Consider the following 21,379-nt stretch of genomic DNA (forward strand, 5'->3'; position numbering starts at 1 on the left):
TATCTTGGAGATAGCACTTCTCTACTTGTGGAGTGATTAGTTACCTCTTCAGCACTGGCAAAGCTTGTGGATGATGAGCTCTGCCTTCACCTGCAGGTGTTGCCATGGCAAGGGACTCTAGAAGTACATTCAGGCAACAAAAAAGAGAAGGAGGGATGAAGCAAAAATGAGAAATGGGGAAGAAATGGAAACAGGAGAAGACAATAAGCTTACCACATGTAACTGGTGCTTTCCTGGGGAGAGCTGACATTGTTTTCCCTGCCTCCTGTCTTCCGTAGCATCAGCAGGTGCTGGCAGGTAGCTCACGACTGCGGCGCTGCCGTGTCTCGTGTAGGTCTGCCGCCTTGCATCTGTGCTGCCATGGTGAAAACGTGGTCCAGCTGGAGAGAATCAGGCCATGGCTGGGGTAGCTTTCTGGGACAGACAGCTTGTGGTCTAAAACCTCAGTTCAGCACACGATTAACATTAAGCATTTGTGGAGTCCCATTAATTTTTGAGTGCTTTAAAGGGTAGATCTAGCCGTGCCAATCTTATTCTGGTCCTGGTTTCCAAGTGTTCAACACGGGAATAGCATGTTCCTCCTTCTTTTCATCCTACTGGGGTGAACCCTTTCTTTGTTTCCCTGTCTATCTGACTTCAGTATGTGTTCATCTGAGCTGCTTTGAAAAGAAAAGCTAGATCTGGAAGATGTGTTGGCATCTAGTTTATACCTGTTCATTCTTCTGCTGAAGACCTGCTGCTGTGATATTTACTTTTCTACTCATCACTCATACTCAATTTTCTCCAGAAAAGCAAGTAAGCTTAGAGGGAAACATTCTTCTCTGTTGAATTATAACTACATGCTGAGTGAGAACCCGTTTCTGTTACACTAGACTTTTCTTGAGAAGGAAATGCAGCTCTGTGGAAGGAAGGAGAGCTGTAATGTGCTGTGGCCAGCCGCCTATGTAGGCACTTTTGGGAGGGCTGTGGATTACTTCAGTGTGGCAAATCTCTTAGCAGGACAGATATTGTCTCTGCTGGTAGAGGCCAGTCTTCTCATGCCCTATGGCTGGCCTCTTCAAGGATAAAGACTTTCATGTATGCAAAGTTTAGCAGGAGGGAAAGTCAGTACAGAAAGAAGAGTGCTCAATGTGTGCCCCTGAGGGTGTTAACATCTGTGATATATATGCTTGCCCTCATTCAGTGAGTGCAGCTTCATTCTTAATTAAGAATTGCAGTAATCAACCAAGAGGCTTATTGTGTGAAGTTGAGGAGCCAAAAGTATTTGTGAATTCAGTTGGGATTCAATGGATATTTTTTTCACCCACCCTAGAAACGTTTCATTTCTACATTTTGCAACAAAGTGCTTTCATTTTGTAACAAATCTAATTTCCTTCTTAGAGTGTGAAATGGTAATTTTGTTTTGCTGTAAAGACTATTCTTGGGTTGATCCAAGCCACTAGTATTGTTGTGAGGTTTTTTTGAAGTTTGGTTGTCAGCTTGAAAAAATTAACTATTTGCATAGTTGGTTATATGAGACAGATCCAGAGCTCTGCAGCCATCTCTGGGATCAGGGGCTCTGCCAAGAAACAGGATCAACTGACGAGACTGGACAGCCTCCCTGCATTTATTTTGCCATGAGCAAAATGATGTATCCAATATGTTCCTCCCAAAGCTTTGTCTTCACTGTCTGTGGTGTAGGAAAGGATACGTGTAAGGTAACGGTTTGCTGCTTCGTTCAAAACCAGTTTATAATGTACTTTGATAACTACCCTCTCTATAATTTTTTCCATCTAATTCAGTTTCACTTGTTTTTTTTATGGGTCAACAGACGTACCAAATTCCAGAACAATGGGATTTTTTTGTGTGTGGGGCTTCAGAGAAGTCTCTGGGGCAATAACAATTAGCCAATAACATGTTGCTGGAGGATTAGATGTTGTGTGCAACCTAGAAATGAGAGCAATCGTGGCCTATTTAGGAGATAGTAACCCGCAGGACTCTCATCCTAAACAAATACGTTTCATCAATGGAAAGACACCATCAGTGTCAATGGTGTGTTAGACTGCACTCTAAGGAAAGGGGCTGGTATCAAGGGGTGACCTTTTTCATGGAACTGAAGTAAAAAGTCACCCATCTTAGATCCAAAACCAGAGGAACGTGATGCAGCTCCAGCGTGTCTGTGTGTTTGTTGTATTTATACCAGTGTGTTTCATACCTAAAGACAAGTCTTCGCTGTAGTTCAGCCATTTACTTTGTGCTGGAGTTTGGATTTAACCCTTGACCTTCTGTGATGACATTCAGTCTGACTAAATAAGATACCTTAGGCTATTTTCTTGCCTTTCTCGATACCCAAATGGGCACTGTGGATTATGCCCAGGGTTTCTGCCCCACTGCTGTAGGCTTTTATAGCAGGATCATCTTTGTGCAGGAATCCTTTGCATGTAACATGTTCATCTTCCATCATCTCAATATGCACACATGTATGTATATGTCTATCTATACATGTATTCCTGGAGGTGCTTCAGCTTTTTTCTCTTTTTGCCCAGTCATCTGCAACTACTCTCTCAAGCTCTCTAAAAGATTGAGTCACTCTGTGCTTCTCATATAGCTTGTCAAATTTTGTTACAGAAATTGATAGCACTTGGGCGATTTTGCACTCGTTTGAGCTTTGTTTCTACTACCTGCAGTGCCCTCAAATGTGTGCCCACAAAAGAAGGTCCTTCCTAGTTTAAATATCTTCTGATGAACATCTTTCCATTTCATGCTGGTATTTGAAGCCTGGGGGATGCTGTACACAATAGTGGGGTTTTTTTCTGAAGTTTCCTGCTTGCGTTTTACAGTCTGTTGACTAGTCCTGACCCAGAGCTACAGCTGCAAAATGGTTTGCAAGTGTAACAATTATAAGTATTTCCTTTTCACTCTTAGCATTGTCTGTGCTGTGTGAGCCCAGACAGTGATAGTTTCAGCTACCTGAGGGCTCCAGGAACATAGAATAGTAGCTGCTAGAGTGGAAGGATAATTCTCGTCTCACTTGTCTGTTTTGCAGTTTAGACTCTTGATGCATTTTTGGGGTTAAACAGTGATACCCACCTATGTAGCAATGTTATCTTTCCCATGGGCTTTGTATACTGGCAATCTAGGGGGAGGAGATATTTCCAAAGGTCAGCATGCAAGCTAATAAACTATTTTAAATGAGATGACGTTGAACAACTCTGTTAAAATTTCACTTTCAACCATATGGTCTTTGTCTCAAACCAAGTCACTGTATAACATACCTATTCATTGATGCCTCCCAACAGGTAGCTCCTGTCCTCTTCACATCTTTTATTTTCTCTGTATCAGTACATACTTATTTGTACCTTTTCTGCCAAAAATAACGCATCTTTTTAAGATGGAAGCTTGTTTTACCTGCCTGACACCTTGCCCTTTGTACTGGTTATCTCTATATTATTCCACACTTGCTTCTTCATGTATTGCACACAAATATTGTCTCTGCCATTTGCTTACCCTTGTATCCTCTCTGCATGCCTTGGTATGCCTTTTAATTAGCTGCACTTCTGTTCTTTCATTGCTTGTTAACCCTTTCTTTTGAGAAGCAGTTTGCCTTAGCCCTGCAGATACCCTCTGTTTTTTTCCAAAGTCAAGTCCATTTCCCTCAATAACCTTGATTTCACCAGCTATCAGTTATACCACAAATAATTCAGCCTCTAATTAGTCCATCTGTTAACTATTTGAGTACACATGACTTATCTTTCTCATGTAACATAATGGTCAGTCTTCTTACCTGCTAGTGATATTTTGGTGTGAGAACTATGTTTTTCCATTTATGACGTTCCCACGTTGCCAATGTGCCCCCTATGGAATAGATTGCAGATTACACAGGTTTATATCCTGTGCCAAGGAAAGTGATAAGGATTTCAACTGCTCTGATTTTTTTCTTCCTGCAATTGTTGCTTCCAAGTGCAGAGGCTTTGTAGTTACCCCCTCCTTTTCTTTGCCAGGTTTTCTTCAACTTAGAGAAGTTGATGCTAACTAACTTTTATGGAGAGAAAAAAACCCCCAACCCAAATTATTTACCTCTAATAACAAAGGCAGAATGATTTCGACCTTCATTTCCTAATGCCAGTGGGATGGGCATTTCTGTCACATGATGAGAGCTGGTATCAAACAACCCCCTGAAATATTTAGCCTTTATTTTCTGTCATACTTGGGAACTTGTCATCCATTCAAGTTTGTCACAATCTAGGGGACTAAACTCAGTCATCGACAGTGCTGGGAAAAGTGTTCATGTTTCTGAGTTAATTTTCAGGGAGTCTTTTGTTTCTGTTTTTCTATAATGTTTGTCATCATTTGGAACAAAACCCTGTGTCTTGAGAAGGATTATATTTGGAACACAAGAGTGAATAGGGATAAATGCAAACTGTAGCAGCTTCACTAGACTGTCTATTGTACATGTACTCACAAGGGCTTGTATGAGTTCAGCTTATTTTGACCCAGGAGAAGTGTCATATACTTGATGGTTCTTTGTTGTTGTACTCTCTGTACAAAATGAGGAATATGTATCTGGAGCCAGAAGAAAGTTCTCCTTTTGTCTTTCTTTCAAGACTGCAATCCTGAGAAGTCTTGTACAATTTTATTCCCATAGACTTGGGATTGAGTTAAAACCATCTGTTCTTGAAGGTCTCGTGGTTCCTCGAGTCATGGGGAGGTTTCAAGCAACTCAGCACTAATAGGTTTCTTGGAAACTGGACAAGACTCTTCTGAGTTTTACTTCTGTAAAAACTCCACTGTAATTCCTTACAAGTCTGTTGCCTACCTTGAAAACTGTACGGTTATGCTCCTCGTGCAGCATTTCATCCGGCCATTTTGAATCCTACCCTCCAAGTTCCACGTAGGCTTCTTACAGACTAGCCAGCAATTGCAGCAACATGTTGTTCAGTGTTATTTCTAAATCCTCTTTATTCTTTCTACCACTTACAGTGAGTCCCAAAAGTTCTTTGATGGGACAGAGAGGAACTAATGCCAAAGTTGAATGAGTTACAGCCGCTACCACCTAATTAAAATGATTTTGTGCCAGTTGCTTTTGTTGGGTAGGATCCACACATAATATAATTTTAATCCTGTTTATATACACTCCTGGGACAGATTTGAGATCAGCATTGCCATTTAAGTGAGGTTAATCAAGCATACTATATGCAGCTTTTGTTTCTCTATTGTGTTTGAAAGGTGACTAGAGCTGATGGGATCCTGACTGGCCACTGGCTGCTAAAACCCCTACTTTCTTGTTAACAGAGTGTCTGATCATTAACCTAACCCCAGCCCCTGTGACACTTTCTGCCTGGTCCTTGGAACTGTACAGCTGTTGTTATTCACAGAGGAGCTTATAGTTATGAACTGGTTCATACTGGCAGTGGATATGTGACTGTAGAGAGGGGAGAAAACAAGTGAAAAATAATTACATCTTCCCCAAAAACAAACACAATTTTTTGTATTCTTGGTGCGTTTTATGTATATGTAAAAGGACATTATGGCAAAATGAAAAAGACCCTCATAAAAATCCTTCTTGAAAAGTATTGTTGCTGACAGCCGTGACCTCTGTGAGTCTGCATGTTTACCCATAATTCATAATTAACAAAGACATTAGAACTGCCACTAGAGGATTCTGGGCTTTATTTCTTTCTAACTGGGCAGTACTAATGCTGGAAGTGCTCCCAATTCAGTGATTTAACATTTCAGGAAATCTTGGAGAGGCAGCAGAAGCCTCCTTATATAGTTCATACTCTGGGACTGTGGTTATACAGATATGGCTGAGATAATTATTCAGCTCTTGTTATTGCTATAGTTCTGCACCTGATCCCTGAGCCATTAGAGCACTCTGCAGGTTATTACAACTATCAAACATCAAGGTCTCTTTTCTAGTCTCTCGACTATGTGGTTATCATTTTACTTCTTTTAAATCCTCCATCTGCAGAGAAAGCTTCTGTGCTCTAACTTGGGGATCTGCTAAGGCTTTTTTTCCTTTTTGGGTTTTTTTTAGGACTTCCCAAATGAGACCCTTTTCTTACCAGCACATTAACATAAAAATATAAGCTTAGAGTTTCTCCACTTGAGTTGTTTTTGTTGATTTCTTCTTTTGAGACGCCGTGCACCTACGTTTTAATTTGTGTAGAGAGTGAGCACAGGGAGGTGGGGGTCTTCAGAGTCATGAAACCCCACAAAATCTCTCCAGGATCATATTGTTTCTGATGGTGGGTTAAGTTTGTGCTGGTTTTTGGCTGATACACTTTCTTGCTTTACATAGCCTTTTAACTCGTTGCTGCTTTCCCAAGTAGAAGAAAAATGGGGGGAAAACGGAATGGTACTTTTAAATGAGGTTTTGACACTTGTACTTAAAGATGCATTACTTTGGGTGCTGTTGGTGGTATTGTCAGTCTATCATCACCTGACTTGCACTGACTACCTAAAACCAAATGAAAATATACAATCCAGATCATGTAGATCTGAATGTCCTAATCCTTCTTCTGGCTATTCAGGGTGCAGGCACTCAGGAGCATGATGGTATTTAAGATAATTTTGTAAAGTAAGAGCCTAGAGCAGACCCCTGTGTGCTGTGACATGAGGGAAAACAAGGAGCTAACGCTGTTTTATGCACCAGGGAGCTCAGCTTCTTGAAATCTGTGTTTTGCATTATATCAACAAAACACCTGCAGAAGACATTCCATCAGCACCAGGCAAACTGATGGAGGATCTAATCCACCAAGAGTCAGGGGCAGTCACAAACAGTATGGCAAAAGGAGCAAGCATATGGTTGCCTCAGTATTGCTGACCTGTCATCCCACAATATATTCCCCTAAATGTGCATTAGCTTTATTGGTAGATCAGAAGGATGTGGAACACAGGAGAAAGTAACAATAGTGCATATGTGGGCTTTTGGATTTTTTCTCAACCACAAAGTGTAATTTAACAGATGTGTGATATATGTTAGAGGAATAAATGTATAATACATACCACACTACTTGAAAAATCATAGATATTAGTGAGTGTCTCAGAAAAGCTGTGGTTTTATGTAATGAAAGCAAAGGGTAATTATGTTTTGGCTCGTGCTTTGCTTGTTCTCTGGTTATTCTCATGTAATTTTTTGTCTCCTCTGTATGGCCATGAATGAAACTCTCAGCAGCAACATTTAATGTTTTGGCTCAACCCCCTCCCTCCCCAGTTTCCCAATTGTGTTTTATATGCTCTTAGTGTGACATTAAAACAAATTTACCCATGAATTATTGAGTGGGACTTGAATATTCTCCTATATTGGGATAACTCTTTGAAATGTAGAGATAAGGATGTATCTGACCAGTGGAACTGGTTGAAAATGGTAAAAATATGTAAGTTTTAAGATTTGAATACCTCATTAACAATTTTTCTACACTTGTGGGAGCTACAAGGAGAGGCAGCCTTCAAACTTTGTTGTTGTTGTTTAAATGAGTTCCTAGATTAAGCTTTACAGTTACTGTGGCTGATTAATTGTAACAGCACATTATTCATGCAAAAAACTCCAACTGGCTATGTTGCAGACCATCACTAATCTTTAACATAACTTAGGTAGTTAAAACTTTTTTGTAAGCATTCTTATCTTTCAGGTGGCTGAAGAACTCTCTTACATTGATCCTAGGACCTCCATGTGCACATACAAAATACCTTGATTGGAATTCTCCTGTTGTAAATACACAACACTGCTCACAGAATTGCCCACCAAAGTTGGTGATGCAAGCATACTGCTAGGGAGATAATTTACTTAACCAAATATTACTAGCTTTCTTAAGGATAGCTTATTTAGAAAGTAGTGTTAAAACAATTGCTTTTAGAAAAGACTTTTGGAGCAGCACTGAGAACAAAAGTGGTGTCACTCTTAATGTAGAGTCCTGTTGTTCTATGCAGGTTTCTGTTGTTCAAAACAAATGTGTGCTTTCCACTTTAAAGCCATAGTCTTACAACCTCTTGCTTCTGTGCAAAAACTTGTACTTACATCCTGTTGGATTTAAGACAGATGTAAGAATTGATTTTGGCCTTAGGATGAAATAATCAGCACTTAGTTTTCATTAATCCCTGTCTTTAATAAGAATAATAACTAGATTTATGGTATTTATTAGCTTAGAAGTTGGTTTGGAATTTGAAGCCAGATCAATCAGAAAATGGTGATGAGCTAGTTTTCAGTAGTTAATATTGTTTTGTTATGATGCATCTCTTGCAATGTGAATCGTGGGAAATGGATTGAAATGGTTCTTTTGCATGTTTATTTTAGGACCAATGCAGTAAAAGGTATTGGAATGTGAGAGTTATGCTGTGCTGAGCCTCAGTGCTGATCCCACACAAGGCTTCGTGTTTCCACGTGCCATCATCAGTCCCTTCGCCGTGTTCAGAGGCATGTGCTGCTGTGAATGAGAGCCCGGGCTGCTCTGGAACCTCCAGAACAAAGGTGACTTCATTTGAGTGGGTTTTCTTTTAAAGGCAGAAATCACACACAGAATCTTAAGGGTTGGAAGGGACCTCGAAACATCATCTAGTCAAATGTATTCTGAGTTTATTCTGTGCCGGGGAGCAGCAATGGTGGGCTGCTCCAGGCCAGCCAGGAGCTAAGGGTGACAGGAAGGCTGGTAGAGGAAGTGATCTCCTGAGTAAAGGACACTGTCTTACAGCACCAGAGCAACTTAGCAACTTAGCAACAGTTCACCACATCAAAGTGGCCTTTTGGAAAAACAGAATAATGAAAGAATAAATTCTTAGTTTCCTCATTTGTAGTTCCTAAGCCCAGCACTGAACTGCTGAACTTCAAATTAAAGTTAACTTGCATTCCTGAAGTTACAGAGTGTTCTCATGGGCTTAGCCATGCTAACCCTCCTGGGCCCAGTGGGAATCGAGCAACTGAGTCCTTGAGAATGGTTTAGAAATCTAATGCTTTGGAAAAATGCTGACTGACATGTTGTCTAGCACTTGTTGGATAGATGGATACTATACACTTAAAGGAAAAAGAAACATCTACTTTCATAGATGTGTTATAGGACTATGTTTGTGTTATTCAAGCATCAGCTTTCCTGTGAGTTGTACACATGCAGGATCTTGATTGCAAGAGTAAGCCTGTTATCTCTCAGTTTAAGAAAGTAACAACCTCTAAAAACCTAGAGGAAAAAGATATCTACCTGACTACATGGAAAATGAGAGAGATGGATGAGTGTGTGAATGTTTGCAAGATCAGAGTGCAGGGGAAATGTTTCAGGCTATCATGCAAAAGTTAAGAGGATACCTAACAGAACAATGCTTATATGTTTTTCTGCTTCCATGCGTCACATCCATAGTTCTGGGCTCTGACCCTGGTTTTCATACAGGATTGCACTCGGCCATGTTCTGTGGTGTCTTCTGCTACGGAAGACCTGCCAGAGGGGGATTCTTCCGAGGTGGGAAGGATACAGTGACAAAGGATGGGGCTGGAAGCTGAGAGGCATCAGGAGTAGACAAGTGTTTCCTGAGGACCTCAAACTGTTTCTACCTACTCTGCCAAAATAATGTTGCCTTGGGATTGAGCACCCTGCTATGATGCATTTCTTCTTGGTGACTTCTTGGCTTCGTTGATAAAGAGGTGAGTTGAGCACTCAACACATTGTGAACATACAAATATAATACCAGGTGAATGCAAAGCAACCCCTGCTGCAGGGAAGGGAAATCTCAGCTGAAGCACACAGGCATGTACACCTCAAAACCAACGTGGAAAACTTGGCTGCACCCTTTGCTTGCTGCACTACAACTGCCATTGCAGCAAATATTTTATGTAAACTCACTCTCTACTTGGAGACCTCGTGGGTAATTAGATAATAGTAGCTGGTGCTTCGGTTCTTGTTGGTTTCTGTTGTGGTTATACCTTAGTGACTATTGCCACAGAAAATATGTTTTAAGGAATTGACTTCAATGAGGTTAGATTTTGCTTTGTGTTCTTACATAGCAGTCTTTGGTAATGTTAAAAGTCTATTCCTTCTCTCTTTTAATGCATGCACGTCACTAGTGCTTAGGTGTGAAGTGATATATCCTTTTCCATTTCAAAAGCATTGATCTCAGTCTCCTTCACTGTGAGGGATTTCTTTTCTTCTTTCTTTTTTTTTTTCCTTAAATAAATCTTGGTGAAAGAATGTAACATTTCAGGTCAGTCCTGTAGGACCACTCTGATCTGCGTGTAACCGCTGCTGCAGAGCATGGAAACTTGCTGGCACAGTATTGCAAAGTGACTCTGCAGGGGCTGGATGACTTCCAGCCAGCAATGAACCACAGCCAAGAAATGCCAATATGGATAATGCAAACAAGAGAGATTTGGGGCACATTTCGATTTAACCATCTGATTTAATTGACAGAATAAATGCACCTGTCATCGAGTAATATTCTTGTGATTAGTTTTGGCTGTGCTGATGAAACGATGTTAAAAGAATGTCAGAACAACCTGTCCTGGGACTCCTACAGGCAGTTTCAAGCTAAGGAAGGTCAGTTTTCAACTAGATAAAAGATTCAGAATGAGCCTTTCTTTCTTTCATCTTTTGTGATCACATGTATCTTTTACTGAGATGAGGAACAATTTAGCTTGAATGTTTAATTTTTACAGTCTTTGTTATGGGTCCTTTTCCCTCTACAATCCTTGGTGTGGGTCTAAACAAACACACTGAAGTGAAACAATAGCCTGTTCTTACACAGGCTTTAAGACCCTGTTTCTTCCCTGTTTGGAAGGAAATGCATTCACAAGGTCACTATTTGCACATCTGTACCTTATTGTGCAGAATGAGTGGCCTTTGTGGTAATGGCAGCTAGTTTAAGAGCCAAGGTGTGGTGTGCTCTGGAGCCTTTTGCCTCCATAAGTGGCTGGTTAGTAAGAACAAGAGATTGGGATCTGCAGGTCATACCCACCTTTGGGTGATCTGCACTACCAGGAAGCAGAGTTGGTTCTGAGCAGCAGTGTGTCAGGATCTGCTTTTGGCTAGCACAGGTGCCATTTACTGAGCCATTTCAGTGCATGCAAAGATAAGAAATGGATCAATCACAGTTGTTTATTGTTATTGTGATGAGGTGTTGTAAGTGCAAACTGGGGATAAGGCCCATTTTTCTGGTACATGATAAAGAAAAACTCTTGGTCTGAAACAATATATTGGCAAGCTGGACAAAGGTTTGGAGAAAAGACAGATGAGGATCTCCATTTTTATTGCAAAACTTATACTGGAGGAGAAAGGGTCCTAAGGAGGGGTTGCACCTCTTCTGCAATAGTATAATAGGAATTGCACCTCCTCCATAGTAGCTGCAGCACCGACTTACATTGCCATGTTGCATGAGGTGGTTGTGGCCACATGGCTGCACATCCCTTTGTACAGATGGAGCTGCATCTGTCCCTTTTGCAAAGGGGGAAGTTGAGGACAAGGCAATTTAATGACTTGCCAGAGGTCACAGCTGAGGTCTGTGACAGCACAGGGAATGCATCTAAATTCTTTCAGGCCCAGGGCCTTACCCACAAGACAGTTCTTCCCTTAATAAAAGAGGAAATATTAGCAATTGTATATTTTTTCAGCAGCACACTTCTGGTGGTATTTAATCTTCATTTTGGCATAGTTAGAAGCTTCACTTTGATACATATTGGTTTTAAACAAGGCTGTTAATATACTAAGGCAGGAACCTGAATGACAAACCTTCTTGCTGAAAACCTGTGTGTACAAATAGGACAGCCTCTCCCATGAGCAGTTAGCACAGGCCACCCCAAAACTGCTCCAGTAAGGTCAGAGGCTTGGATGCCCACTTTGGGGCAGAGGTTAGTTCAAACTCCTGCATCTGCTTCACAGTCAGATGAGTGAATTAGCAGTGCCAGACAGGGATTTTGACAAGATAAATAAATTCAACAGTGGAATATGTTTATGTGCTGAAATATCGTTTGTGAAAAAACAAATTACTTCTGATTGACAAGTTACAAATGGAGGGGGAAATGTAAGTTAACTTTTCTCATCAACTGGATTGCAGAGCCAAAGAGGAATAAAATGTGAAATATCATTCCTTTGCCTAGAGTAATTTTTTGAAGTCCTCATGAGTGGCACAGAAGAGAAAGTGGTGGAATTCGTCCCATGTAGAGATACTGAAAAGATTTAGATGCCATCAAATGCCATCGAAGTCCCATGTTGTGTGAGGTTTGAGGCTGCACTGATTTATTGCACGGGTGTGAGCTTCATCTTGAGAGCAGACTTGCTGCACAAGTGCTCTTGAAGGTGTTACTTTTGTTCTTTGTCCACTTTCTAGGCATAAGCATACGTGAGCTTCCATGTAGCACAGCTCAAGTTCCAGACAGTTAACCATGCAAGTTGAGGTTGCAGGCTGATGCAGGCTTAAAGAAGGTTTTGATTTCGAGCTATTCACACTCTACATAGTGAAACTATTCAGTTAATGACCAGACACTAGAGAGTGCTCTCAGTCTGCTGGTACAGTGTGGGGTGGAGGTTAGTGTGTGGTATGTGGTGCTGGTTGCTTTATGTCACAGATAGAAATTGCTTTTGATGATGAGAGTGTCACTACAGATCATTTCCAAGTTCCATTGGTAAGCCTCTGTTAAAGGGATCTGTTTCCCTTAGCAAATGTCTACAAACGTTAGACTGGTGTAAGGAATGTTAAAGCAATCTGTATGTATAGCTTTGATAAGGTTTATTCCAAACAGCTATGCAGTGGCTCCTGCATGTTCCTAGCCTGTTCTTCAGCAGCACATCTGGGCCACAGGGAAGGCCCTTCCTTAGGTTAAATGTGAGCATTTGTGCTGTCCTGCATGCTTCTCTTGACACCAATGTGAAACCTCCTTTTACTGTGCATCACTACTGTGAAGTTGCTGTTTTTTCAGGAATCCTTTTTATTTTTGGTCACTGCCAATGCTGTGTCAAACATACAGAAATGTCTCATTTTAGGAAGCTTGTTTGAATTATCCACAATGCTGCCTCCCGTTGGATGCCCACTTATAGAGGGTTGGAAATATTCAACCTGAGAGATATTTGCTTCTAATTTACATGAGGAGAATATTTAGCAGGTGTAATTGTATTGATTTCAGGAAGAGTATGTAAGGCAGGAACTCTGAGACTTCAAAACAGCTCAGAAAAATGGGTCTGTGCATATTTCAGATTGAAGTTTGTCAGATTAAACACATTAAAATTCTATGAGAGAAGAAACACTAAAATATCCCTGTAAAATGAATTCAGCAGATTGTGCTGTGGACAAGGCTCACAGGAAGAGAGGGGAGAAACCAAAAACAAGTTTGAAGCTTCCGTGTGGCTGAAAGCACGTCTGCTTAACTCCTTCAGCTTCAACTTGGAGAAGAAAATTCAAGCTTCACTTCAAAAATGATGAGGCAGGGAAGTATGTGGGACTATTCTGAAAAATGTTGTGGCTTGTAAACATGGGAAGTGTTTTTTGCAGTAGTTTTGGAGAGACTTGGCACTAAAGAGAGAAGCCAACCTTAATTTAGTTTTGCAGTGAAACTGTTCAGCAAATACCATGCAAATGATTTTGCAGTTCCTCTCTGTCTAGTTACTGACGTTCTACAAATAATAGACTGAAGCTCTCATGAGCAGTTCTATTCCTGTCACTGTCCCCAGCTTTAAGTTTCAACTAACTTTGGAGATGTGTCCTAGGTAACAGCAGCTTTCCTAAAGTTTTTAAGCACTGCTGAAGCGTTACAAACATCATTGAGCAAAGGGTGATGGGTGTGGGGCAGGATCACTTCACCACGTAGGATTCCTTTGCTTCTCCTAATTCTGCTTTAACCTCACTGTTGTTGTGAACAACTCATTCACTTTTGCAAGAGAAATGCAATGCAGGTCGTGAATCTATGGAGAGAAGGAAAGTAGCACCACATGTGTGCAGATACTGTGTTGTGTTGGTCTGAGAAAAGTCAATGTGGGTGGAGCAGTTGTATTGCTCACAATCCACACATGGGAGAGCATCACCTTTCCATGGCTGGTGGCAGGGGAGGAATCTGAGGCAGCCTGGGAAGCTGGATGAACTTTTTCCTTCTAAGGGAAAAAAACAGGCCTTTGGAGAAATAAAAGAGGACTTGAAGTGATATTTAATCCAGTTTCTACATAGGCTATTGTGAAAACAAAGTGATGTTTGATCCCAAGAACAAGTGTGACAGAGAGTGAATGGATTAAAATTCTATGGAGTTGATGAGCAACGTCCTTGCTGTCCTGGGGGTGGATTTGGCACAGAGTCTTAATGGCTCCAAGTCTTAACTTTAGCACCTGGTTTCCACACAGCTATCCCAGCTCATGGTTAACCCTCCTAGGAAATGCAAATGCAAGTTGCCTGTCATTTATCAATGAAAATATTATTTAACATTTGCAGAGTATACACAACCCATTATAAAACTCAGTGGTGCATGCTCAGGAGCAAAATGTATTACTGTAGATACCAGTAGATAACTATTTATAATTAATCCTGTAGGAATAGCAGTTCTAATAGTAAGAAACATCTAAACCAAATGGAGGGTGAAAATGCCTTAAGTTATTGCTATGGCTGTTTAGGCTACTGGTTTGGTCATTTCAGGGTCAGCCTTCATTCAGACAGCAAGAGAAGTGAGACAGAATTCATTGCCCAGCAAACAGTAAACACTTAGTGAGGGTCTGAGTCTTACAGCGTAATCTGATCTAGTTTTTGGCATTTTGAATAAAAAACATTTAGGTTTGTGTGACTGTGCAGATAAAGCAGCTTTTGCTGCTTTCTGCAATCCAAGGAGGCTGGGAGTGTTTCAGTTTAAAGCTAAACCAGTCCTGCAGAGGTGCCTGTCACAGGTGTTTCAATCAGTTCTTCCAAAGAAAGAACTCTTAATTGTCCTTAATATTCACATCATCAGCTGGGAAGAGCCCTCATTTCCGTCTATTAGCGTGGCTTCCACCTGTAGGACATGAAAAATGACCTGAATTGAGTTCATAAGCAATCTTCCTGAGAAATGACTCCATAATCGATTTTTAGCTGGAGAATACCTTACATTAATGACATTACTGGTCATTCTGCCACGAATACTTCCACTGTCACCTCTACTTCTGTCTCTTCCGATGGCCTTTAAGCCCATTTTCTCCCCTTCTTGGTGTACATCTGTAAAGACATGGGCCTTTTACCCCTGCTTCCTGATGGCTGAGAGTTCCCCACACAGAGCTAAACGACCTTTCTTAAAAGTGTGGGGTGTTTCTTGTAAGTAAAATGCATCAAATGGAAATTACTAAACCAAGCCACTGTCATATATTACTGTATGTGAGCCTGGGGCAGGGTCTGTTCTTGCAGCCTTGGGGATGGGGGTAGGTCCAAGGGGTTGCTGCAGTCATGCTGTCTCTAAAGTTGGCCTCAGCCAAGGGCTGACATGCTCAGGGATATAGATATATAGGACACACATTTATGAAACACATGGCTGGGTTTGGTGTGTGTGGGGGGGGGGTTGTTTGTTTTTTGGTGTTTTTTGACAAGAGTCTTGTTTTGAAGCTATTTTTTTCCTGACCATTTGTTGACTATTCAGACTTCTGCTTCTCTCTCTTTCGATGGAAATGGTAGTTCTTCAGTTTAAACTTGGAATTATCATGGCTGTGGCCATCCTTTGCCATCAAGCTCTGGCACTTCAAGACCAAACTCCAGGCTTAACCAAAAAGCTTTACATGGAGGGAAAACCACAAATAAAAAGTGAGTTAAACTCTTAGCATCTCTGAAAGACATTAGAACAGCAGGAAACTTACAAAGATGACAAAATGACTCGTGCTTACAGTGTTGTAAAAGGTCTGTCTTGTTGCTGACCCATACTGGCCAGCTTCTGAAAGGCTATTTTTCCATGTAGCATTTCAGTCTTTCAAAGGTAGTTGCTGTGTTGACTGTGTAAATGGCCTCTGACACCCTGGTCACTAAGCAGAGAGCACTTGCAAGCCAAGCTTGCTTTAGGACATTGCTAGGAACCCCTCAGTCTCTTGGTGCTTCCAGGTGGACACAATGTGAATTGCCATTCCAAATTTACTGCCACTTCTGCATGCATTGGAGTGTATGAGAAACCCTTAAACATGGGTTGTGTCATTCTTACACTTTCTTCAAGTACTATCAGTGGCTGTGTGGCTGGATCTGTGTCTTACCTTTCATCCTTTACTAAACATATCAACTTTAGGCACCTGCAGCATTCTGCAAGGAACAGCACATAGTACAACACAAGGTCTTTGGGTGACCTACCAGTGTGGCAAACCAGACCTGCCAGGGGGTTGTGTTGAGAACAACAGCCCAGATGCCATGTTGGGGACCTGAATCCTATGTGATGTGTTGATTGTTAAGCTCCTTACTGTTCACATGTATTGAAAGGGAAAACGACGAGGTGATACAGGGTTTGTTAACATGGACTGCTTGCTCACAGCTGTTTGTGGCTCCTGATGCTGCTGCTTGTGGAGGCAGGATCCAACTCTTGTGCTTGCACAGGCCTTTGGGTAGGACTGAAAGAACCATTCTGTACATCAGTGTTTCACCCCTTTCTTTGTTTACTGAAGACTGAGACCTCTAGTTGTTGTTCATTAAGGGATCTTCCTCTCTGACATGTATTCTAATACAGATTCATCATTAGGGATGCCAGACATGGCTAAAAGTAAAGGCAGAAGAGACTGTCTTTCTGTAGGCGTTTTCAGTCAATCCCCATGTTCTTAATGCATGGAAGGTTTAATGTTTCAGTGAGTTTATTTCCTTCAAACGTTAATGCATGGCAGCACTACTGCTCCATGTTGTAGTGCTTAGTTTTTGATTCAGAAAATCTATTAGCTCAATGAATTACATTTAAATTAGCCATGTTGTGTATGAAACAGAGCATTACAGCAGTTTTCTTGTCCTTTATTATTGTCCAGGCTTTTTGTTGGACTCTTCCTACAGAAGCAGATGTCAAAGAGAGTTTTATGTGGCAGTTACCTGTTGCACTCACTCAGATTTTTTACTTATAAAGTCCTTACAGTGTTACATTTCTGCATGACCATTTTTCCCCTTTTATACAGACTGTTGTATAGAAGTTTGACTAAACTCCTCTGGCAGCAGAAGGTCGTTGTAATCATCATAATTTTGGTGGCAGAGTCACTGCTCCCCATCAGCACTGATGGTAAATCTTGCTCTGCCACTGCAGTGAGAGAACAACAGTAATCTCTAATAAAGAACACTACACTTTTCCTCAAACTTTTACCTGCATGCAAGTTGTGCAAATGATTTGTTTAAAGAACTATATATTAATTTATTGCTTGATTGAAGTACATGGAGGTTGAAAGTAAAAAAGGACCAATTTTTGTCCTTCCTTGGAGTCTCCTTCCTTGGAGGGCTTCAAGCCCCACCTGGACACGTTCCTGTGTGACCTGATCTAGGTGACCCTGCTTCTGCAGGGGGGTTGGACTGGATGATCTCTAAAAGTCCCTTCCAACCCCACCATTCTACGATTCTGTGATTCAATTATTCAAAGCAGGAACCTTCAAGAAAAGAAACTACTTTGGAAAACCCTAAAAACTCACCAACTGCTTTTTGTTGTGTGCCAGCCATTCCTACTGCCCTCTAAAGAACCTTGCCAAAACTTGAGAATCTGTCCAAATGACATACAGTTGTTTTACACATGAAGTGACAAAGCATTCTAGAAAATGCTAAGATCTGAATGCACTGAGAATGCAACACCCTCATTCATAGCAGGTTGTCCCACTTGAGAAGCTTCAGTAGCTCCATGAAGGAATTAGAGTTCAGAGGAGAGAAGGGAGAAATAATGGGGAAACAGTTTTACTTTGGCAAAAATACTGCTAAAAAGAATCATATTTCCAATCTTTAAAACTGTATTGAAAGACAAAACCCCCCTGATAATAGAAACAGTTTTATATTGGCTCTACCTGATGTCATTTTGGAAAATGTAACAAGCAGAAGTCATGATTCTCCTCCCCAGCAGCAGTCAACCCATTGATCCCACTCACCCTAAAGCAGACATTAAACTTGTTTGTTTCCACAGCTCAGAAACAGCAACAAGAACAATTTATATGACTGAGTTAATATATATGATCCCATTACAGTTTTGGTGCCTGAAAGATGGCACTCAGGGGCTTTGTACGACCTTTCCCTTAACAGTTCCAATAGGTTTGAAGTGCCATTAAGAGGTGATCAGTCGTAATTGTTTTAAGGATGCCACCCACCCTTCTAATAAGGATGTTCAGTGAGACCTGACCTTAAGGTGTGATTTGATTCTTTAAAAAGTGTTGCCAGAAAAGCAAAGCGTGTGTTACCTGCTTTTCAAAAACCACAACCAACCTACTCAACCCCTGCCTCCCCTCAAAGGAAAAAAGGACAGCAATTGATTCTGTCATAATTCAGGCCTCATGATATCAAATGCAGCACTAGAAACCAGAGGATGTTATTTTGGAATCAGCTTCCATGGTTACAAACGCTCTAAAGGGATAGTGAGTGTAGACCAAACATGGAGTTGATGTTACACCCATCATTGTCCCTGCTAGTATTAGTATAACTCAGATATTTTTTTCCTGTTTCTGTCATTCCTGTTAATTTCTATTTTCACCTCCCTGCCTTTAGTAGTTAACTTTGTACTCTGAAAACTATTTCTTATGCCAGCAGACCAAAGCTGATGGATCCCTGTGTGGGACAGACTCTGTAGCATTTGTCACTTATCATATATTAGGCCTTTCCATTAATTTTGTCTTCAGAACTTCATGAAACACTAGAAGGCAGATTCATCTTCCTCCTGATGTGATTGTATTGATTTCAGTGGTGCTATTACCAAGGGAAACAGCAATAAATGACAAGAGATTCTGGCCTCAGAGTTTTGCCAGCCTGAACTTTGCTCCGGAAGAGTTGCTGAACATAACTGTTATTGTTTGTTTATTTATAGGCCTTTTCTTCCTGTGATGACAGTATTCTGTGACTTTCATACCTGTGATCATTAGGCAAATTGCATAATCCTGTTTGACATTAGTTCCCAGTAATTCAGCATTTGGTTCTAGAGTGACAATCTAATTTTGTCAGAAAATCTTTGTTATATTGCACAAGCCATTTATATTCCAAGGTTTTCTCTTATTAGACTGTCTCAGGTGTGACATGCCTTCTCCTTTTGTTATCACCCTGGTATGAACACTCTCTGTGTTTAACCTACTTTCTCACAAAGTTGTTTGGATCCCAAGAAATTTGTGCTGAGGGAGATGAGCTGTGCTGACATCTCATTGTTCAGTTTCAGCTGCTCTTTGTGCTGTTTTTAATGTGAATCACTGAATTCTCTGTTATCAATAACTAGATTGTTTGTTTTAGAGTAACAGTGTAACTATGACTTAAGTGCTCTGATGATAACAATGTTTTTTTGCTGTTGTATTGGTTGAGTTGGTGGTGAAGTATTATTTCCACTCAAGTTTTTCTGGCATTAGGATCAATGTCTCCAGCTGCAATAACTAATCTACAGATACATTTACTGGTACTGTCACCGACATGGAAGGTTGACTTGCAGTATCCATTGAGTCAGGAAATACAATAACATTATATTAGAACAAGGGATCTGCAAGTGTGCAGGCAGAGTGATTAGTGTAAGAAGGAATAATGATTCTTTTATGAGCTTGTGCCCTAGGCACTTTACAGAGACACTAGACATCTCCTCTAAAGACTGTAGACTGCTGCCCTCTTGTTTCCACTTTGTGCTTGTAGGTAGGATCAGCCTAGTGTTACTGTGCTCTCTCCATCTGCAGACACATTTGTGGGTGGGATCGGTAGTAACCCAAGTGTTTGGTGCAGCAGAGTCAAATCCCACTGCCATGCAGTGAAATAAAAACGTGGGGGTTGGACTATGTGATCTTTTGAGGTCCCTTCCAACCCTTAAGATTCTGTGATTCTGTGACTTTTGTAGCTGTTGAGTGATCTCCTTGCATTAAGGTGCATGGAAAATGCAGCACTGTGAAATGCATGCATGCAAATAGAATTGCTAATGAATTGCTTTACTCATTGGTTTGCCACCTCTACGGACTTGCACTCATTTAAAAGACAAGTAATCCTTTGAATATTGAGAACAGTTCCAGGGATGCTGAGGAACTGAAAGAAGGTGTCAGCACTCAGTGTTTGGAAGGTGTGGACAGGTTCCTGCTTCCTATTTGTAAAAACCACTATAAGTTGAGCTGTTAAGACACAAACAAACAAAACCTCTAAACCTGGCCAAGAAGATTTCAGGGAATTCTGGCATGGAAAACTGGTGCCAGTATCCCACATGGCATCCCAAAGTGTAGCTTTGCAGTGCAGAGGGAGAAAGCCCCAAAAGTAACAAAAAGTCCTGCAACCATCTAATAAAAGCCAAGATAGAAAAAAAAGCTTGAATGTAGAGGCAGCAGGTGAGCAGCAGAAACACACACAGATAAAAATGCTGCACATTCCAAACGTCTGACATGAGATCACAGTGCTGGAACAAGGAATTGTACATTGAAAATGCTATTTAAACTGCATTTTAGAAGCATTCTTACTCTATATTGCAATGATATTTAACAAAAAAGTTTGTGTTTTATTCTTGCCTGTGTCCAAAGAGTGAGATGAATGTCTGTATCCAAAAATGAAGACTATATCTAAAAACTGGCTTTAAAGAAATGGCAATGGCACATATATTTAAAAAGGAGAAATCACTGCCTCCTGTGTTGTGAAAAATGTTTACTGTAGGATAAATGCTAATGTGACTTTTCATTTTTGCTAGCCCAGTTATACACTAAGTGAAAAATTCATGTAAATAGTTGAGACGAATGGCCTGTGGATATTGTACACAAATAAGCTTTCTTAATATATCTCTTTGCCACCATCAGTGATGCCTATTTAGAATAAACTAACCTTCAGGCTTCGAGTACAGCAGCTGAAATGGGTTCTTTTTGATTCACTTTTAAGGAAAAACACAAATTTCACTCTTCAGATCATTGTTATTACATGAGGAACGTTTGCTACATAAAATATATTCACAGATGATCCCTAAACATAAGCAGCACATCCTGTGAATACCAGGTAAGTCATCATTTAGTTTTGCTGGGTTTTCACATTTAACCTGTTAAGGGGGGGGGAAAAAAAGAAGAGAAATCTCTCTGAAGGTTCTGGTGCTACAGCCCAAATGATCCTTTGTGCAGCTGCGACTCTAGTGCAGCTGTCTGACTGCCCAGCTCCAAGGCTTTGCAAAGAAATGTAACTGGAAAATTTACAGTTATGCATGGTTTTAGAATTCCTTTTATTAGGAAATTCACTTTATGTTGTCCAGGACAGTGACTGAGGTGGGAGGCCTTGTGCAGCTTGCACCTCTAGAGATTGATGGCCAGGAGGGCATGGTGCTGCTAATCTTCTTCCTAGCAATTCGTGTCATTTTATGCCA

Source organism: Colius striatus, chromosome 2 (assembly GCF_028858725.1).
Source record: "Colius striatus isolate bColStr4 chromosome 2, bColStr4.1.hap1, whole genome shotgun sequence".
Taxonomy (NCBI): domain Eukaryota; kingdom Metazoa; phylum Chordata; class Aves; order Coliiformes; family Coliidae; genus Colius; species Colius striatus.